The sequence below is a fragment of the Cricetulus griseus genome, chromosome 2 (genome assembly GCF_003668045.3).
Source record: "Cricetulus griseus strain 17A/GY chromosome 2, alternate assembly CriGri-PICRH-1.0, whole genome shotgun sequence".
NCBI classification, from domain to species: domain Eukaryota; kingdom Metazoa; phylum Chordata; class Mammalia; order Rodentia; family Cricetidae; genus Cricetulus; species Cricetulus griseus.
Window position 1 is genome coordinate 318,228,290 of NC_048595.1, and position 17,921 is coordinate 318,246,210.

At 43.9% G+C, this 17,921-nt stretch overlaps 1 protein-coding gene across 2 annotated transcripts in view; it reads right to left on the bottom strand.

Moving 5' to 3' along the window:
• Positions 1-17,921, bottom strand: part of Map1b (microtubule associated protein 1B) — a 93,968-nt gene that overhangs the window by 27,115 nt on the left and 48,932 nt on the right. The gene's annotated exons all lie outside the window — the stretch shown is intronic.

Below are 17,921 nucleotides of genomic sequence, written 5' to 3' on the forward strand. Positions count from 1 at the left end.
AAGACAAAATGGATGGAGAACAAAAGGAGCAAGGTGTGGTTTGGGATGAGGGGGCCTGTTTAGGGAAGCACAAGCAGGGCCTTCAGTATCCTACTCCTTATAGGGTCATCCCGAGGCTGATCAGCCTCTACCTTAAGTCAGCAGAGACCTAGTCTACAAATACTACCCTGCCTCGACAAGGAAAGAAAGACATTAAGTGAATGTGAGCAGAGTCACTGATGCGCTACCAGCAAACAAGGGACAGAGCAGGGCGGTCCCTCTGAAATGTGGGAGGAAGCCATGTGGTTGGGAGGAGAACATGCCTGCTGTTTGGAAGAACAATGATGTTTGGAAGATAGGAGGAAACAGAAGAGAATCTGAGGGAGATACCAACAGAGAAAAACATAGAAGAGAAATGGAAAATAGATCTAGGGTCCTTCAAAAAGCTAAAATAGAATCGCATATGACCCAACCATTCTGTTTGTTGCAGTTTGAAAGCAGAAACTTGAACAAATACTTCTTTTAGTTTTTCAAGACAGGGTTTCTCTATGCAACAGCCCTAGCTGTCCTGGAACTGGCTCTGTAGACCAGGCGGGCCTGGAACTCACAGAGATCCTGCCTCTGCCTCCCTACTGCTGGGATTAAAGGCGAGTGTCGCTGCTGCCTGACTAAACAAACACTTTCATGCTAATGTTAATTACAGCTTTATTTTAATAGCCCAAAGGTAAAAACAACCCAGTCTGTCTATGGGTGACTGGATAAAATATGGTCTACTCCCAGTGAAATACTAGTCAGTCATAGAAAAAAAAATGAAGCTCTGATAATGTTACAAGGATGAAGCTGGGTCACACACACTAAATGCAAAGAGCTGGACACATGGGCAAATAAAATGAAATATCCAGAATAGCCCGGCAGTGATGGCATGCCTGTAATTCCAGTACTTGAGAGTCTGAGACAGGCAGATCTCAGTGAGTCTGAGGCCAGCCTGGTCTACAAAGTGAGTTCCAGGACAGCAAAGACTGTTACACAGAGAAATCCTGTCTTGAAAAACCAAAATTAAAAAAAAAAAAAAACAAAGAAAAAGAAAAAAGAAATATCCAGAATAGGTAAATTCAAACTCCAAGGGGAGATTAGTAGTCACCAGAGGTTTAAGGAGGGGAAATTGGGGAGCTATTTCTTAATGGGCACTAGTTCATGCTTGCAGTAATGAAAACATTTTGAAATGGAAGTGATGGTTTACACAACCTTATGGGTGTTATAATGGTCACTCCTGAGTTGTACATCTAAAAAAAAATAGTTAAAATGGCAAATTTTTCTCTATACATATTCTATCACAAGATGAAGAATCAATGTGGCAGAGTGGGAGAGTGGCATGGTATGGACACTATCTCAGTGAAGCAGTAGAAGAAGACAGTTCCATGCACAGCTTGACTGGAGTTTCCGCTTTGTATCACTAAGGCTCAGAGAAAACAGAAACATCTGCACATTCTTACCATGTCACCAATATTGATCAGTCTTGCTTTGCCTAACAGTAATATTTACCAATAAACTCTAATGAGGCATAGGAGCAGCCCAACTAAACCATAATGGTCCCAAGCACTATTCTGAGACATATACAATTTTACTTAATCCCCTCAAGAGCTCTCACACAGGGCACTAGGACCATCGCCCACTACTGATGAAGACAAAGAGTTGACAGAAGACAAGTAGTTCAAGACTCCACAACAAGCAAATGGTCAAGCCAGGGTCTGGCCCAGGTTGCCTGGCTCTAGGTTCCTTCTGGATTACCACTTCCTATGATGCCATGACTTGGATTTGGCAAAACGGACACCAAACGATGAGGAAGCACTCAGAGAAAGACCAACAGAATAAAAGCAGGGATGTGCTCAAAAAAGCAGGAAGTCCGCAGAGAATACCAGGTGGTCAGGTGGGGCTGAGCACCTAGACACAGCAGAGTAAAATTAAGTAGAATCACGTCAATGTCCTACTCCAAAAAGACTGGTGACAAAGAAACTCCAAACAAGAGCAGCTCTTACTGCTTGAGCAGGCAAAGACCCGAGGCTCATGAAAAAGATGCCCAACCATGGAAAACAAAGTTCCTTTCGTACGAATGCTATAATTTGTAATTAATTTAAAAATTGCCTTTTGCCTTTATGGCTGTTTTCCCTTTTGGCAGCCATGCACACTTAAAGCTAAAGCAAAGACAATGCAAATAAGCTGACAATAAAGTGAAAAATCCCACAAATACATCCTTGATCAAGGGTCTCTAAGCCCTTCCCCCTGTGCCATCCTTGGAACAAAGACTTGAGGATCTTTGAAGACATGAACTTAGGACAACATGAAGCTGACACTTAAAACCAAGACCTGAAAGGCTATTTCTTCATCGTATCTTTGATGTGACTACCCGGAGCACCAGATAGTGTGAGACCGGGTGTGACCACTGTCATTAACTGTGCTCTGTAGGAAGTCACAGCAACAAACCAAAGTAAGGTCTGGAGAAGCAACCCCCTTCCCAAGAGTCCCTAAGGGAGCTTCTCTGCTGCCCACAGTGCTGCTGATTGCATGCACCCTTCCAAAGCGACAACAGGCAACACAGTCACACTCCTGCCCACACAGTCCAGTCTCTCCAGAGAGGTCTCCAGCCGCTCTCTGCCGGGGGCTTCTTACCATCCTCCAGACATTCTCTTCCTCCTTGGCTTCCTCAGTTGCAGACAAAACAAATGCCAAGTAACAGCTGCTGGTAACCTCCACTCTTCCTTAGTCATTTTCAAAGCAGTCTGCCCAGGAATTCGGCTAATGATTGTCTCCCCATCTTTGCAAGTACTCGGGAAAGACACTGACAACGCATGTGCAGCAAGATGCCTCTTGAGAGGGTTGATCCGAATGCAGAAAGGGATATAAAGGCAGCCAGAGAAGCTTCCAGCTCTTGTCTCAGCTGGAATGTTGTCCAGATTCAACCTCAAGACTTAAGCAGAGGTCAGGCCTCCTCAGCACTTGGCAAGGCCAGGGCCCTGACTGAGAGACCTGTCAGGCCCCCACACCCAATATCCCGTGAATGCCCGCTCTCTGGCAGCAGGGGATTGTCTGCTCAGGCAGCTGCGAGGCTCACAAAGCCACATATTTGGGGAATGTTTCACACTGGGAAGAGGGCCAGGCATTCTGAGGGAGAAGCCACCACCCTTCCCTGTAAAGGTCCCATTGAGTTGCTTCAGAAAAGAAATTTCCAGCCTCTCTCCTCACCCTCTTGTCTGCCCTCCTCATAGATACCTTATAAAGAAACCAAGGGGTGCCCCATGAATAGTTGAACCCTCCTCAGCTTTGTGGAGGCTGGACATGAAGTGATGGAGTTCTGTCACTCAGTTTCCATATTAGTCTTGGAAGTCTTCCTCAAAAAAATCCCACATAGCCATGAGGCTGGACATGGTGAGGTGGGGGCGGCAGAGAGGGCCATTGTGTGACAAAGGGTTCTGCTTCACTTCAGAATCAAAAGAGGGTGAGGACCCCTTGAAGCAGCAGGGTCCTTCAGACAATGGGGCTTTTGTCTGTGGTCTCCCCGAGCTGTATTTGAAATTCAAACAGTCCATACAGTTTCCAGTTATTGATGGGATTTTTTTTTCCATTTTGAAAATCTGGTAGATTAATTGAATCTTCATGCCTTTTAAAGTTGGGTTGTTTTGATGGTTTATGTTTAACTACATCTAGGCAAATTTTGAAATTTCTTAAGGCAAAAATGACATTTCCTAAGGTAAAAATGACATTTTCAAGCATCTAGGATAACTATCGATCTCTTCAGGGAGTTTAAGATTTTCCTCTCAGCATGGATGTGACATGCAAAACAGAGGCTCTCTCCTGGGTTTCAGAGGTTGGCTATGGCTAAATCCAGCCAGACTCTTCACTGAGGACCTCCAGAGCCTGGGCTGGGATGTAGCTCAGTTGATAGAATACTTGTCTAGCATACACTAAAGGCCTAGGTTTGATCTCTAGCGCTACATAAAATTGATAATGATGGGGCATGCTTGCAATCTCATCACTTCGGAGGTGGTGGTTAGAGGACCAGAAATTTAAGATCATCCTTGACTACCTGTTGAATTGAAAGCCACTTGGGACTACCCAAAACCCTGTCTCAAAAAAAAAAAAAAAATCTGGAACCTTCTTTTATACATGGGTAGGTCTTCTCTCCTATACACAGAGCCCATAATTCAATAACTAGGAGACTGTAGCATCTTTGCTGGGCCAGAGCAACCCTCAGCATCCTTAGTTCAGGCCAGAGCCTCAAGGTAGCTGAGAAAATTTCTGACGGACACAGAACTGCTAAAAGTGACTAAGTTGTTCTTATGGGCACAAGACCCATTATGAATTCCCTCTCAATGATTACAAGCCAGAACTTTATTTGAACAACTTCCGTTTATTAAATTGTGCAATGGGGAAAAGATAAAGAGGGTCTTGAATCACCCACAGTCAAGATGGTGGACAGGGGTCTCCAGCAAGGAGAAAAGCCCTGTTGTTCCGTCCCGATCCCTTCCTCTGACAGTTCCCCTGTTGTCATGCCTTTATCAGTCACCTCTCTCAGACTTTGCCAGATGAAAACTAGAGTGCTTCTTTTTAGAAAAGACATCTGGTCTTGTGAACCAACACGAGATAGACCCCTATTGTAAAGGTTACACTGGGAAACGTGTGAGCTAAAGGCCTGAGACTGTTAACTAAACATAGGTCTGGTCACTCAAGAGCCATGAACACCCCTGGATGTTAAAGCAGGGAGGGAGATATGGCGAGTGCTTCTATCCTTAAACCCCACCTCTCCATCTAGTAGAGCTGTGAAGGGAAAACCTCTTGCCTCAAACCTTTGCACTCAATACTATGCCAGTAAAGTTTAGCTAAATGGATAAAAGCAAAAAACAGGAGTGCTTCACAGGCATGGAAATGACAGACCCGTGGTAGGTAATTACCTACAGGTCTCTAGACAGCTTTTAGTAACAGCTTTTTATTTAAAACCATACCCAGGCCTCCTTACTCTAGGAACCCACATAACATGCAGGGCAAATGTGTGGTCAGTTTAAAGAGACACGAAGCTGGTATGGAAGGAATTAACTCTGGGCAGAGAGCAAGCCCTGGCTCAGCAGGAACTGTCACTACACATCTCTCAGAGGAGAAGGGTGGTGCCTGCAAGTGAGGAAGCTGCATAGAAAGCTGGGAAGGGTTCAAGAAGGCCCCTGAGCACCTTTGCCCCACCTGTGTTTTTGAACAGGAAAACCAGAGAAAGTGAGTGAACACAGGTTACCTGGTATCAGGGGCTTCTGAGAGGTCACAATTATCAGATCCCATTCCCAGCACTCAAGGTTAGAGATTGGAAGAAGCATCTAGAGGAGAGGCTGAGGCAACCTGGGAATAAGCAATGCCACCTGGCTCCCTAGAGCAAGAAATCACCTCAGCCTAGAGATACAGGACCACAAGGCAGGGCAGACACTGAATCCTCTATGACTGCTTCTGAGGAACTTGAGAAAACAAGGGTGCTGGGGGACTTGGTATCTCCTGATTACCATGATCCCCAAAGACCAAAGGCGTCAGCACAGAAAACAGAAAGCCTACTGTTACCAGGAAATGATGCAGCTTTCCTCTGGGGAGACAAAACCACACCCTATAGGGAGTTTGATTTCTCCAAGGCCCTCTCACATCAAATCAACTTGTTCGTCTCTTCCAACTTACCCGTTCAATCTTAGGCTTAACAAAGGACCCTTTTCTAGCCTGGCATCTCAGAGGCAATGGTGACCACAGGTAAAAGGCAGCACAAGCATAATCCAATGGATAGGATGACGTGATAGTCATGGTTGAGTAAGAGAACCTTCCATGTGATTGGTGTCAATCTGAGTCCAAGAGGTTGAAAGCCCATCCCAGGAACACAGCAATTAAACCTTAAACATGGAGAGTCCTACAGGATAGCTAAGCATTTGATCTTGGCTGGGGCTGGGGCCGGGGCTGGGGCAGTGTCGGGGGAGGGGGCATGCTGTGTTTAAGTCTTCTAACATTCCTAAGAGTGCACTCCTGAGTGCAAATATTCTCTCCTCTTAATGGACTACAAACTTGGGATCTAATGACTTGGCTCTACATCTCACTCCTGGCCAAGGTCAGGGATGTGACAGTATCCCTTTCCTTCCTTCTCCTGATCCACTCACCCCAAAGAAAGGTTGCCCAAGTGTAATGCCAAGACTTCCCTTTGTAAGAGGTTAACACACAGTGTGGGCCAGCTGACAGTCGTCCAAAGCCTGCTGGATGCCCTGATCAACCCTCCTACCGGGTTGTTTCTGCTGAACGGTCAGCCAAATTCTCTCCTACCCTCCTTCCTGATCCCCCAGAAATGACATTTATTTTCTATTGAAACTGAATTTTTGCTTCTGACATTTCAGCTCTGGGGCATAGTCTTGAAAGCCACATTGCTCTTCAAATCTGGCCATTTGCTTTTCGAGAGAATTTAAAAATAAATAAATAAAACCCCATTTACACACATTCAGGCACTTTTTTCAGTGTAAGAATGCTGCTCAGTGCTTGGGAGTAACGTCACTTGATTTCATCATGTTGGCTTTTGGAGTTGCAGAATATTCAATGGCTTGAGTCTATATCTCATTTTCCCTATACTCCCTTGATGTTAACTGGTTACTGTTTTTCATTTTCACTATCACTTGCTTTGGTCTTGGTTTCCATGGCTGCTGGGCCTTCAGCCCATCCTTCCCTTGGGTGCTCTGCCCTCCTGGACTGTATGTGTCCCCAACCTGGAAACAAATAACTAAAGCCCCTGACTCCCAAGGTTCTCTCTGTCCCAAGCTGGTCCAAGTAGGTAGAAAACCATAACAGGCTGGCTTTTCCCCTGCTGGCAAGAGCATCCTTGTTTGACATTCTGCATTCCCTCCTGTTTCAGTGGAGTACCCAGAGCAGAACTTACAGGGGTAGGATGCATGGCCGTGGCTTCTATTCCCTTTGCAGACTTCTTACTCAACTTCTAAATCCTCTGCCATGTTCTTCCACCTCCATCCTTTCCCCAGGCTCTTCTTTTGCTTTTTAATTTCTTCCTTCTACTGTCTCCCCTAAACCATCTTTTCTTTTTATTTATGTGTATGTGTGTCTGCACATATTTATGCACAGGTATGTATGTATGTGTGCATGCCTAAGGAGGCCAGAAGAGGGCATTGACTCTTCTGGAGCTAGAGTTGGTGGCTGTGAGCTGCCTGACTTGGGTGCTGGGAACCAAACTCTAGGCTTCTGTAAGAAGATCAAGCAAGTGGGTCTCTGAGTCCAAGGCCACCCTAGTCTATAGAGCTAGTTCGGGATAGCCAGGGATACACAGAGAAATCCTGTCTCGAAAAACCAATAACTAAATAGATAAATTGCACACATGTACATACACATACATATATGTACATATATATGTGTGTGTGTATATATATGGAGAGAAAGGAGTGTGTGTGTGTGTGTGTGTGTGTGAAAGAGAGAGAGAGAGAAGAGAGAGAGAGAGAGAGAGAGAGAGAGAGAGAGAGAGAGAGAGAGAGAGAGGTTTATGAGGGATATATTTTCTTAGAATGGAAAATAAGTCCATTCTCTGATTTATAATGTTGGGGGCTCTTATTTTGAAATCTACCTACTTTGTGTCTTTGTCAAAAGTTAGGTAGAACCAGAAGATTACCAATATCAGCACTTTCACCTTAAAACAACATTTTACAATTTGATGGAACTTTTTGGTTTTGTGGTTGTTGACTCTGGAGGCATTATTATGGTGTACTGGGTAGGGCTTTAAGCATGCTAAACAAGAGCTCTACCACTGAGCTACACCCCTGGTCATTTTTCAATTTTCAATTTCTTATTTTGAGGAAAGGTCTCACTAAGTGAGCAGGCAAACCTTGAGTTTGTGGTGCTCTCCTGTCTCAGCCTCCTGAGTAGCTGGGCTACTAAGCCCAGCTGGACTTTATTGAGAATAAAGTTTCCCGGAGAGTTCTTAAAATCGGAAGGGCCCCTGCTGCCTTTGTAAAAAGATGCATTTCTTATTTGTGAAGACAAGTAAGACTTACAGAGGACAGACATTTCTGGAATTTAGTTCAGACAGATCAGTCTGACTTTCATAACTGAAGCTCCGGAGTTAAAACGTGAATGGACACTACCTCTGTCCTGAGGGGAAGCCAGTTTACCAGGGACACTCGGCAGGCATTCTGAGCACTTAGTAACCTAGGAAACCTAACTCTGCAACAGTGTCTCATACACAGCACAAGTTCAATCACTATTCGATAAAGGGATAAATAATAATAATGGTCATGATACTGACTATCTATCCAAGGTCTGACGTCCATCATCACTAGCAATGTGCACTTGAGGCCTGTGGGAAGACATCTCCCATTTTACAGGCGAAGATGAGGAACTTGAAACCCAGGGCTGTGACTGCCCCATGGTGTGAGGACCAGAGCTCAGCACAGGCCAGGGACTGGGTTACCATTTTATTTTACCATTTCTTTTTGTATTTGTTTTTTAAAGACAGGGTTTCTCTGTATTGCTTTGGAGACTGTCCTGGAACTCACTCTGTAGACCAGGCTGGCCTCAAACTCATTGAGATTCGCCTGGTTGCCTCCCGAGTGCTGGGATTAAAGGCATTCACCACCAACTCTCAGCTTATCATTTCAATTTTTAAAGGCTGGTTTTCACTATCCATAGCCCAGGCTAGCCTCAAATGTTAGGCCAGTTTGTCCTTAAACTCACAATCTTCCTACCTCATTAGTCTCGAGAGTGCTTGAGATTACTGGTAGACTTCAACCATAAGGCACCATCTTAAAGGTGTTAGGTTTGAGGAAGACTGGGCAGAGAGTTTGTGGGGGAGGGGGAGGCAAATAGTAAAGGCAGACAGTGAGTTTCACTTGGGGTGTGCTGCATTTGACGTCTCCAGGGGCTGCCCAGGTGGTTATGTCCAGTAGCAGACAGAAACATGGATCTGAAGCTTAGGTCGTAGACTGAGCCAGATCAGGGTCTATTTCTAGTTGATGCTGTTGGAGAGTGCTACATGCTTCTCTCTGATTACAGTCTTGAGAAATGCCCATAATTAAAGGGCAGGCAAAGGCAGGAAAAGGCTGATGGAGGAGCCGGAGCAAACAAAGGGCACATGGACTCCCAACCTCTTCCTCTCACTTTTACCCCACACGAGGTAACCTGTAACTGCAGCCTGTTCTAAGGCCAAGTTCAAACCACCTCTGCCTAGAATTGTGGCAGAATATCCCAGACACCAAGTAACCCAATGAGAATTCATGTCTGGCATTCAAATTCAATCCCAAACCCTCTTGGCTTGACCTCCATAGACATTGTGATATGTTAATATACAGACCTGACAGAATAGGCCAGCTACCAAGGGGCTTCATAACATTCTCCTATGCATGACCCACCCTTAGGCATTCTGATTCATGAGGCCTAGAGGGTCCGGAGCTCTACCCTTCTGCAGTCTCCCAGATGGTTCAGTTGGGTCTGTGTTCTCTTTTTTGAGAAACACGACAGTGTGACAATGACTGTTCTGATGATCAGTAAGAACACAGTAAGTAGCCGCATTAAAATCATCTTTATATTGTTTTCCTGTTACTCTCTTAATGTCTGAGCATAATGCTAGATTTATTTCCCTCGGACAAAATATAATCATTAAAGGCTCAATGAACTTTTCCCACCACCTATTAATTCTCAGAATCCTTTGGTAGGTTTATCTGATATTGAATTTGCCACCAAAAACTCCACCCGTTGATTAAATCCAAGGAAATGCCTGGCCTTTTCAAATCCTCTTCTGTTATTCTCAGAATCAAATTAACACAATGCTACTCATCCTCAAATCCATCTGCCTCAAAACAAAAGCTGTGTTAGTCCTTTTTAGTATCTGGCTATTGAAGAAGGGGAAAAAGGAAAAGATACAGATAGAGGACAGAGCACACATTAAACCTAGAATCTAACAATTATCCACCCTGGGCAAGTCTTTTTTTGTTTGGTTTTTGACCACGGAGAAATAGTATGAACTGGATTTGGTTTGCTTGTTTTTGTTTTGTTTTGAGACAGTATCTCAAGTATGCCAGGCTAACCTCAAAGTCACTATGCAACGGAGGATGACCTTGAACTCTTGAGTGCTAGGATTACAGGTGTGTGCCACCATACATGATTTATACAGTTCTGGAGATCAAAACCTGGGCCTTGTGCACGTCAGGCAAGCACTCTACTAACTGACCCAGAACACTAGCCGCATGAGCCAATTTTTTTTTTTTTTCCTAGTAAAGACCAAGTGAGCAAGACTACCCACAATGGCAGCAATCAGTCTAGTGGCCCATCAAGAGGGGACCCCTTGGATTCAAGATCTTGACCTAAAAGGCTGAGACTCAAAAGACTGGAGACCTTTATCTAACTGAAGTGAGGTCCCAGGGGCCACCATCTGTAACAAGTGGCATACAGGTGGCTCCTTGGGTCCGCCCATAACTAAATCTGGCCATCTCTATAAATACTTAACATATAGTCTCAACCCAGGTCTTAGTTAGGGTTTCTATTGCTGTGAAGAGACATCATGACCATAGCAACTCTTACAGATGTAGGTTTGGGTTTTAGTTTAGGTTTAGGTTCATAAGTTTAGGTTCATAGGTTTAGGTTTTAGTTTAGGGTCATAGGTTTAGGTTTTAGTTTAGGCTTAGGTTCATAGGTTTAGTCCATTATTGCCATGGCAAGAAGCATGGTAGCATGCAGGCAGACATAGTGCTGGAGAAGGAGCTGAGAGTTCTTGATCCAGGAGGAGACTATGTGCCACACTGGGCATAGCCTGAACATATGAGACCTCAAAGCCCACCCACACAGTGACACACTTCTTCCAACAAGGTCACACCTACTCCAACAAAGCCACACCTCCTAATAGTGCCACTCCCTATGGGCCAAACATTTGAATACATGAATCTATTCAAACCACCACAGCCCACCTCCAAGGAATGTAATTTTTATTGCTTGTTTGCTGTGTTTGTTTATACACTGACTCATTCAAAGGAGGAAGTAGGATGGTTAACTTATATGTAGATAGACCCAGTACTTTCTTTCCCACCAGTGGTACTAGCATTACTCAGTCACAGCTGGATGCTTGGCTACCCAGACAAGTACACCCAGTTCTCAATGACCTTGGCCTTCCTGCTCATAGAGCCAAAGGCCTTGCCTGTTCTTTACCCTGAATTGTACTTTCTGTCTGGGGAACCAAATGCCTCCCTGTAGTCTGATTATAACTTCTATCATTTGGGTTTGAGTGGATCCCAAGTGTGTTCTTTCCATTTTTAAGTGTGTCCTCTTTAAATCCAAGACCCATGGACAGACATTCAAGGTCTCTGTTACATATGTAGGTTCCATCTTTTCCTGGATAAGCTCACATGTAAACATGAAAACCCAAATCTGCTTGGGTGTTTTCCTCCTTATCACCCCTCTCATTTATTCTAAGGAAGGAAACAGTGAGTCTTCCTCACGTCTAGTTCACCTTTCTACCTTGTATATTGTCCTAGACAACTGAGAGAAAGAGGTGCCTTTTTTAAAGACTTGATAAGCTTCCTGAACAGGAAGCCTTGTGTGTGTGTGTGTGTGTGTGTGTGTGTGTGTGTGTCATTTATTTGTTTATATTTTTTTAAGCTCTGTCTCTCTAAATAGCACTGACTGTCCTAGAACCCACTATGTAGACCAGGCTGGCCTCAAATTTACAGATATCTGCCTGCTTCTGCTTCCCAAGTGCTGGAATTAAAAGTGTGCACCACCATGCCTGACATAGTCCTTTATCAAACACTGAAGAAGACCACACAACAAATCCACAAGGTAACTGCTCTGACCATGTCTTCAAAAACTCTGCCACAGGGAATGCTGAGCCCTGTGTATGAGGTTTTTTTAATGGACACAGAGAGTGAAATCCAACAGAACAAATTCTCCAACTAAATTCACCAGTTCCTCTTGCCCAACTAAATCCAACCTGGTATTTAATAGCAAAATATTTCAGGATATTTTACCCTACCTCTGTTCATTCTAGGCTTTTGAGTTTTAAAAGAATCTGAGTCACAAATCCCAAGCACTGAACTCATCTCTGTGACAGGAGCACACACAGCAGGCCACCTCCTCTGCACACTGACAGTTGACCAGGTTTGCAGGAATCGAAGACACTGAGCTTCACAATGGAAGCCATCTTGCAAACCCGAGACCCTATTTCCCTTTGTTTCCTCTGAGTTCTCTAAACTCTACATTTGGCATTTCTGCTTTGCCTCATTGGTTTTGGAGCTTGTATACCGAGCATTTCCTTTGGATACAGAGAGAGAGAGAGAGAGAGAGAGAGAGAGAGAGAGAGAGAGAGAGAGAGAGAGAGATCTAGCAATTAGCATACTTTGTGTGGCTGTACCAATCTGATAGACTCCCAAACATGTCTCCATGGCAGAACAGAGGCCCTGTTTTGTCTTGTTTCCTGGCCTGCCCCGCCCACCGCACAGCCTGCCATTTGCCAACTGGAGACGCCTGCCCCTTCCCTTCCTCTGCTTGCAGCTTCCCAGGCAGTCACTACACAGCCTTCCTTGCTAAGTACTTAATGAGGTTTTAATTCAGTTTGGGGTCTGGAACTGGGCCAGCCACTGCTGCTGAGGTTCAAGTTGCCCTTCCTACATTATCTGAGAATAGTCATAAAGACAGGCTGGGTCATCACTAGCTTCCTGGGGGGCTCAAGGGGAGGGACTCACTGGACCTTAGATTATCAAAGGTCTTGCTGGCTTTAGATGACAAAAAGTTGACCAGGAAGATGAGGGAAACAACTGTTGAGGCAATTTCTTTGACCTTTCTAAGGGTGGTACAGTTCTGGGTATCAGTGGACCTTGGTCCAGATGGAAGAGAAAGGAGTACAGTACATGCAATATGCTTTGGGTCAAAATCATATGTATTTTTACAAACACGTTACTGTCACATAGGAGGGTTGTGGAATAGCCCTCTTATCCATAACTCTGTTGCTGGAACGGGGTCCGAGTGCTTCTCTTATCTCCTTAGACCCTGATGCAGAACACTTACTGAAGCTTAATGTGCTGAGATATACCTCTACATGCTGCAGTTTTTCTTATATTCTCCCAGTCATGATTAGCATGTCATACATAGTCTAGAGTTTCAGAGCCTGGGGCTGCAGCCAGAAAACCTAGGTTTAAGTCCCCTTGCCAGCTCTGTGAATCTTGGATCTCTGAACAAGTGATCCTGAGCCATAAGAAAAGCTGACCATAATAATGCCTATCTCTAATAGCTTGAGGGACCTCAGAACTTTGAAAAAGATTCCCAATACCGTGATTTCTCCTACCCAGGTCCACTGGTGACCAGTTAGAAAATTCCCCCTATGATACTTCTTGGCATGTTCTGCCACCTCACCTTCCAACAGGCACATGCTTTCTTGGCAGTGTGCGTCGTGCATATGAGTACAAGGGCTCTTGAAAGACAGAGTTATTGATCACCATAGAGCTGGAATTACAGGTTATTGTGATCAATCAAAATCAGTCCTCTGGAGGAGCAATATATGCTCTTGACCACTGAGCCATCTTTCCAGCCCCATCCCAGCTTTTTATGTGGAAAGTAATGACCTAAACCCAGGTCCTTTGCCTGACTGGCAAGCACTTAACCAACTGAGCCAGTCACCTGATACACATCTTTTTAAAATCCTGATTTGTTACAGATGCTTGATCTGATGACTTGATTGAAACATGATCTAATCATGTTTTAAATATCCATTTAGCCATTTGTTCATAATAAGTATAAGTATAAATATTAATAAGTATATACTAAGAAGTTCTATGTGCCAAGACATGCGAATATAATGGCCAGCAAGACTCCAGGTACAGTTGGTATAAAAAGGCAAAAGCAATCAAATCAGTGAGAAAAAAATCATCAGTTGGTGAGTGGCAAAGAATTAAAACAGGGCTATTTCTTTGATCAAGGGGCCAAGGCAGATTACATCAAAAAGTCATTAAATTATTAAAACGCCATTACCTGACCAAATATCATTTTAGCTCTAAAGAGCTGGTTTCCTTGGTTCCTATTCTTTGGTTTAAACCTATCAAGATTCTCTCATACTATTCAAAGACCAACAGCAGAGCAATATATAGTCCATGACCTATGTACCCAATGACTGAAAAACAGGAACTTTAAAATAAAAAGAAAGAAAAAGGGTTGGGTGTTGGTGGCACATGCCTTTAATCCCAACACGTGGGAGGCAGAAGTAGGTGGATCTCTTGAGTTCAAGGCCAGCCTGGTCTACACAAAGAGTTCCAGGACAGCAACAGTGAAACCCTGTCTCAGTGGGAAAAGAAAAAGGAAAATCCTTCAAGAAAAATATTAATGACTATCCCTAAAAGACAATACTCCACAATAAGTAAATAATAAAATTGTTGGGATACAATATCCTTACCATCCCAGTGGTCAGGGTAACAATGTGTACAGAAAGACCCCTGATATCCTTCTGCCTCAGCCTCCTGCATTCTGTGATGGTGAACGTTCACCATCATGCTGGTTCTGAAAGTCTTCAATTACTTCAGGCACCCGCACCAGCTCCATGGCTACCTTACAAGAGATCTTCATGAGGTTTGATAAGAAAGCTGGCACCCAGCAAAGAGCCAAGGTGCCAGTATCAGCAATGAAATGGTTTCCACCTGGCTCATCACCAGTCCCTTTTTCAAATTCAAGAAGAGACCCAGGGGAACAGGCAAATTAGTGTCATTCATTAAAAAAGCAGAACACTGCTGTTCAAAATATCCCAAAGACTAACTCATAATGCCCCCGACTCTCAATTTCAAACAACAGATGATATCACTCTTGTCTCAGACCTACCTTTACTCATCATTGCCCTTCACCTGAATTGTGAAATGCCTCCTATCTAACTTGTTGTCTTCAGGTAGCCAACCCAGGCTATAAACTCCACCAAAAGAATCTTTTTATATATGAATTAACTCATGGTCATGAGTTCAACTTTGCAACCAGATCTCCTCCTAAGTTCAAATTCAAGCTCTAGGGACCTGTGAAAATGGCTCAGAGAGTAAGAGTGCTGGCTCTAGCTATCATAAAGAGCTGAGTTCAACTCTCAGGCTCCTAAGAAAAAAGCTGAGCATGGGTGCACATGCCTCCAACTCCAGCTCTCAGAGGAGGTGGAGACACTCTTACTGGCCATCAACCAAGCTCCAAGTTCAGTAAGAGACCGAATGTCAAGAAAATAAGTCAGAGGGGCTGGGTAGATGGCTCAGTAGTTAACAGCACTGACTGATCTTCCAAAGGATCAGAGTTCAATTCTCGGCACCCACACAGCAGCTTATAAGTGTCTGTAACTCCAGTTCCAGAGCATCTGATGTCTTATTCTGGCCTCCACTGGCATCAGGCATGCATGTGGTGCACATACATGCAGGAAAAATTCCTATACACATAAAATTTTCAATTAAAAGAAAATATAAAATTGAGAGTAATAGAACAGGATGTCCTTTTTCTGGCCTTTGTATATGATCCACCCATACACCTACCCCCTACACACACATGATCACATCCACCCATACACCTACCCCACACACATATGATCAAATCCATCCATACACCTACCCTGCACACATATGATCACATCCACCCATACACCTACCCCACACACATATGATCAAATCCATCCATACACCTACCTCACACACATATGATCACATCCACCCATACACCTACCCTGCACACATATGATCACATCCACCCATACACCTACCCTGCACACATGTGATCATATCCACCCATACACCTACCTCCCCCCCCACACACATATACACATTCAAATTCCAGCTCAGCTCTAGTTTAAGGACTTTTTTGACTCCAAGAAAGTTACTTCTTAGTAACTCCATCTCCATATCCACAAAGTGGGAAGGCTAATAATAATACCTGCCTTGTAGGGTCACTGTACAAAGTAAATACAAACAGAATAGAGGTAAAATAGTGTTAGCCCAATGTGAGTGGTCAATGAAAACTTAACATTTCATTATGGAACTTGTGGTGATTTTAAAACAGTAATGGCCCCCTTAGGCTCATAGAGAGTGGCACTATTAGGAGGTATGGCTTTGTTGGAGGAAGTGTGTCACTGAGGGTAGGCTTTGAGGTCTCAGATGTTCAAGCCAGGCCCAGTGTGAAACTTTCTTCCTGCTACCTGCCAATCTGGATGTAGAACTCTCAGCTACTTCTCCAGCAGCATGTCTACTTGCCATGCTTCCCACCATGATGATAATGGACTAAACCTCTGAACTGTAAGCCAGCCCCAATTAAATGGTTTCCTTTATAAGACTTGCCATGGTCATAATATCTCTTCACATCAATAGAACCCTAAATAAGATAGATATCAACATGGCCCTGTTATTCTTAGCTATGTTTCAAGTGTTTCCAGTGTCTTCAAGATAAAGCTAAACTCCTTAATGTACATGATCTGGCCCGCTTTCAGAAATCCTCACCTGAAGGCAAAAAAACTACTGCCAGCCCTGGAGCTGTTCTCTCTCTGTCTTTACATTTGCCGTTCTGTCTAGTGAACTCAGGTCTTCCTGTGCACTCAACTGCTTCCAACAAGGCTTGCATGTCTTGAAGGAGATTGCACTTCCAGGAGGTGTTCCTCGGAATACTTGGTGCTCACTTGTAAGCCCCAGATACCACACTATGTTCCTCTGCTCTGGTGTCAGAGATCAGGTCACAAGACAGTGTCAGGTGTGTCTTACAAATAGAGATGCTTGGCATTTATTTATTATTCATCCGTGGGGTTGGCACCAAGGGAAAAGCCTTCCTGGCTGAGAATGTGGGTTTGAGTTTTATAAAAAAAACAAGAAAGAGAGAGAGAGAGAGAGAGAGAGAGAGAGAGAGAGAGAGAGAGAGAGAGAGAGAATTACAGTAGAGTAGAATAGAGGCTTTGCAAAGGGGAGCCTAGATAAAGAGTGAGACTGAAAGTTATAGTGAGTGTTTTCTAAGTTTTTATTTTTAGTGTGTATGTGTGTGTGAATGCAGGAGCCTGAAAAAGTACTGTATCTCCTGCAGCTTAAGTTAAAGTGTACAAGCTGTTATGAGTTGCTTGACATGGGTCCCAGGATCTGAACTCTGGTTTCTGCAAAACTAGTAAACACTCTTAACCAGCAAGCTATTCCTCCAGTTCCTATAGTCAGTATTTTTAAATAACCACATAAAAATACATCCCACACACACTATGATTCTTCCTGTTTATAAATACCGGAGGATGTTATTAAACATAGCTATCTGGCTTAATTTAGACATTAACACATTATTAAGTTTTTACCTCAACTTTTTGTTGTTGTTTTGAGACAAAATCTCTCCATGTCATCCTGGCTGTCCTGGACCTTACTATGGAAACAAGGCTGGCCTCAAACTCACAGAGATCTGCCTTCCTCTGCCTTCTGAGTGCTGGGATAAAAGGTGTGCACCATTATGTCCGGAAACCTCAAATATTCTTAAATCTGATGGACTGAGTGAGTTTCATAGTTCAGGTGCACTGCCAGACAGAAGAAATGGGTTATAGACATCTTATGAGAAAGTAAGTTCCCCTTGTGCAGATGGATATGATGGACCTACTGGTCTACCAGCCTGTGGATCCAGAATGGGTCCAGGTCCTGGTGATCATCAGAAAAAAAGAAGTACCTCTTAAACTGATGGATTAAACCTCCACCTGCCCACTGGACACATATGGGCGGGAGGAGTGTAGGCAGAGTGGGAGTCTGTGTTGTGAAAATTGCTAACTAAGAGCTGAAGGGCTAACTGCCATGAAACATGCTGGAGACCCTTTTGAATCTAAGCTTTAAATTTGTCCCTATTCAAATGAAAGAAGTAACTTATCACATGCTTCTCAGACTTGTAACTTGAGACAATCATAAGAATCTTTTGTTAGGCAGAAAAGAAGAAGGAAATAGCTTTTC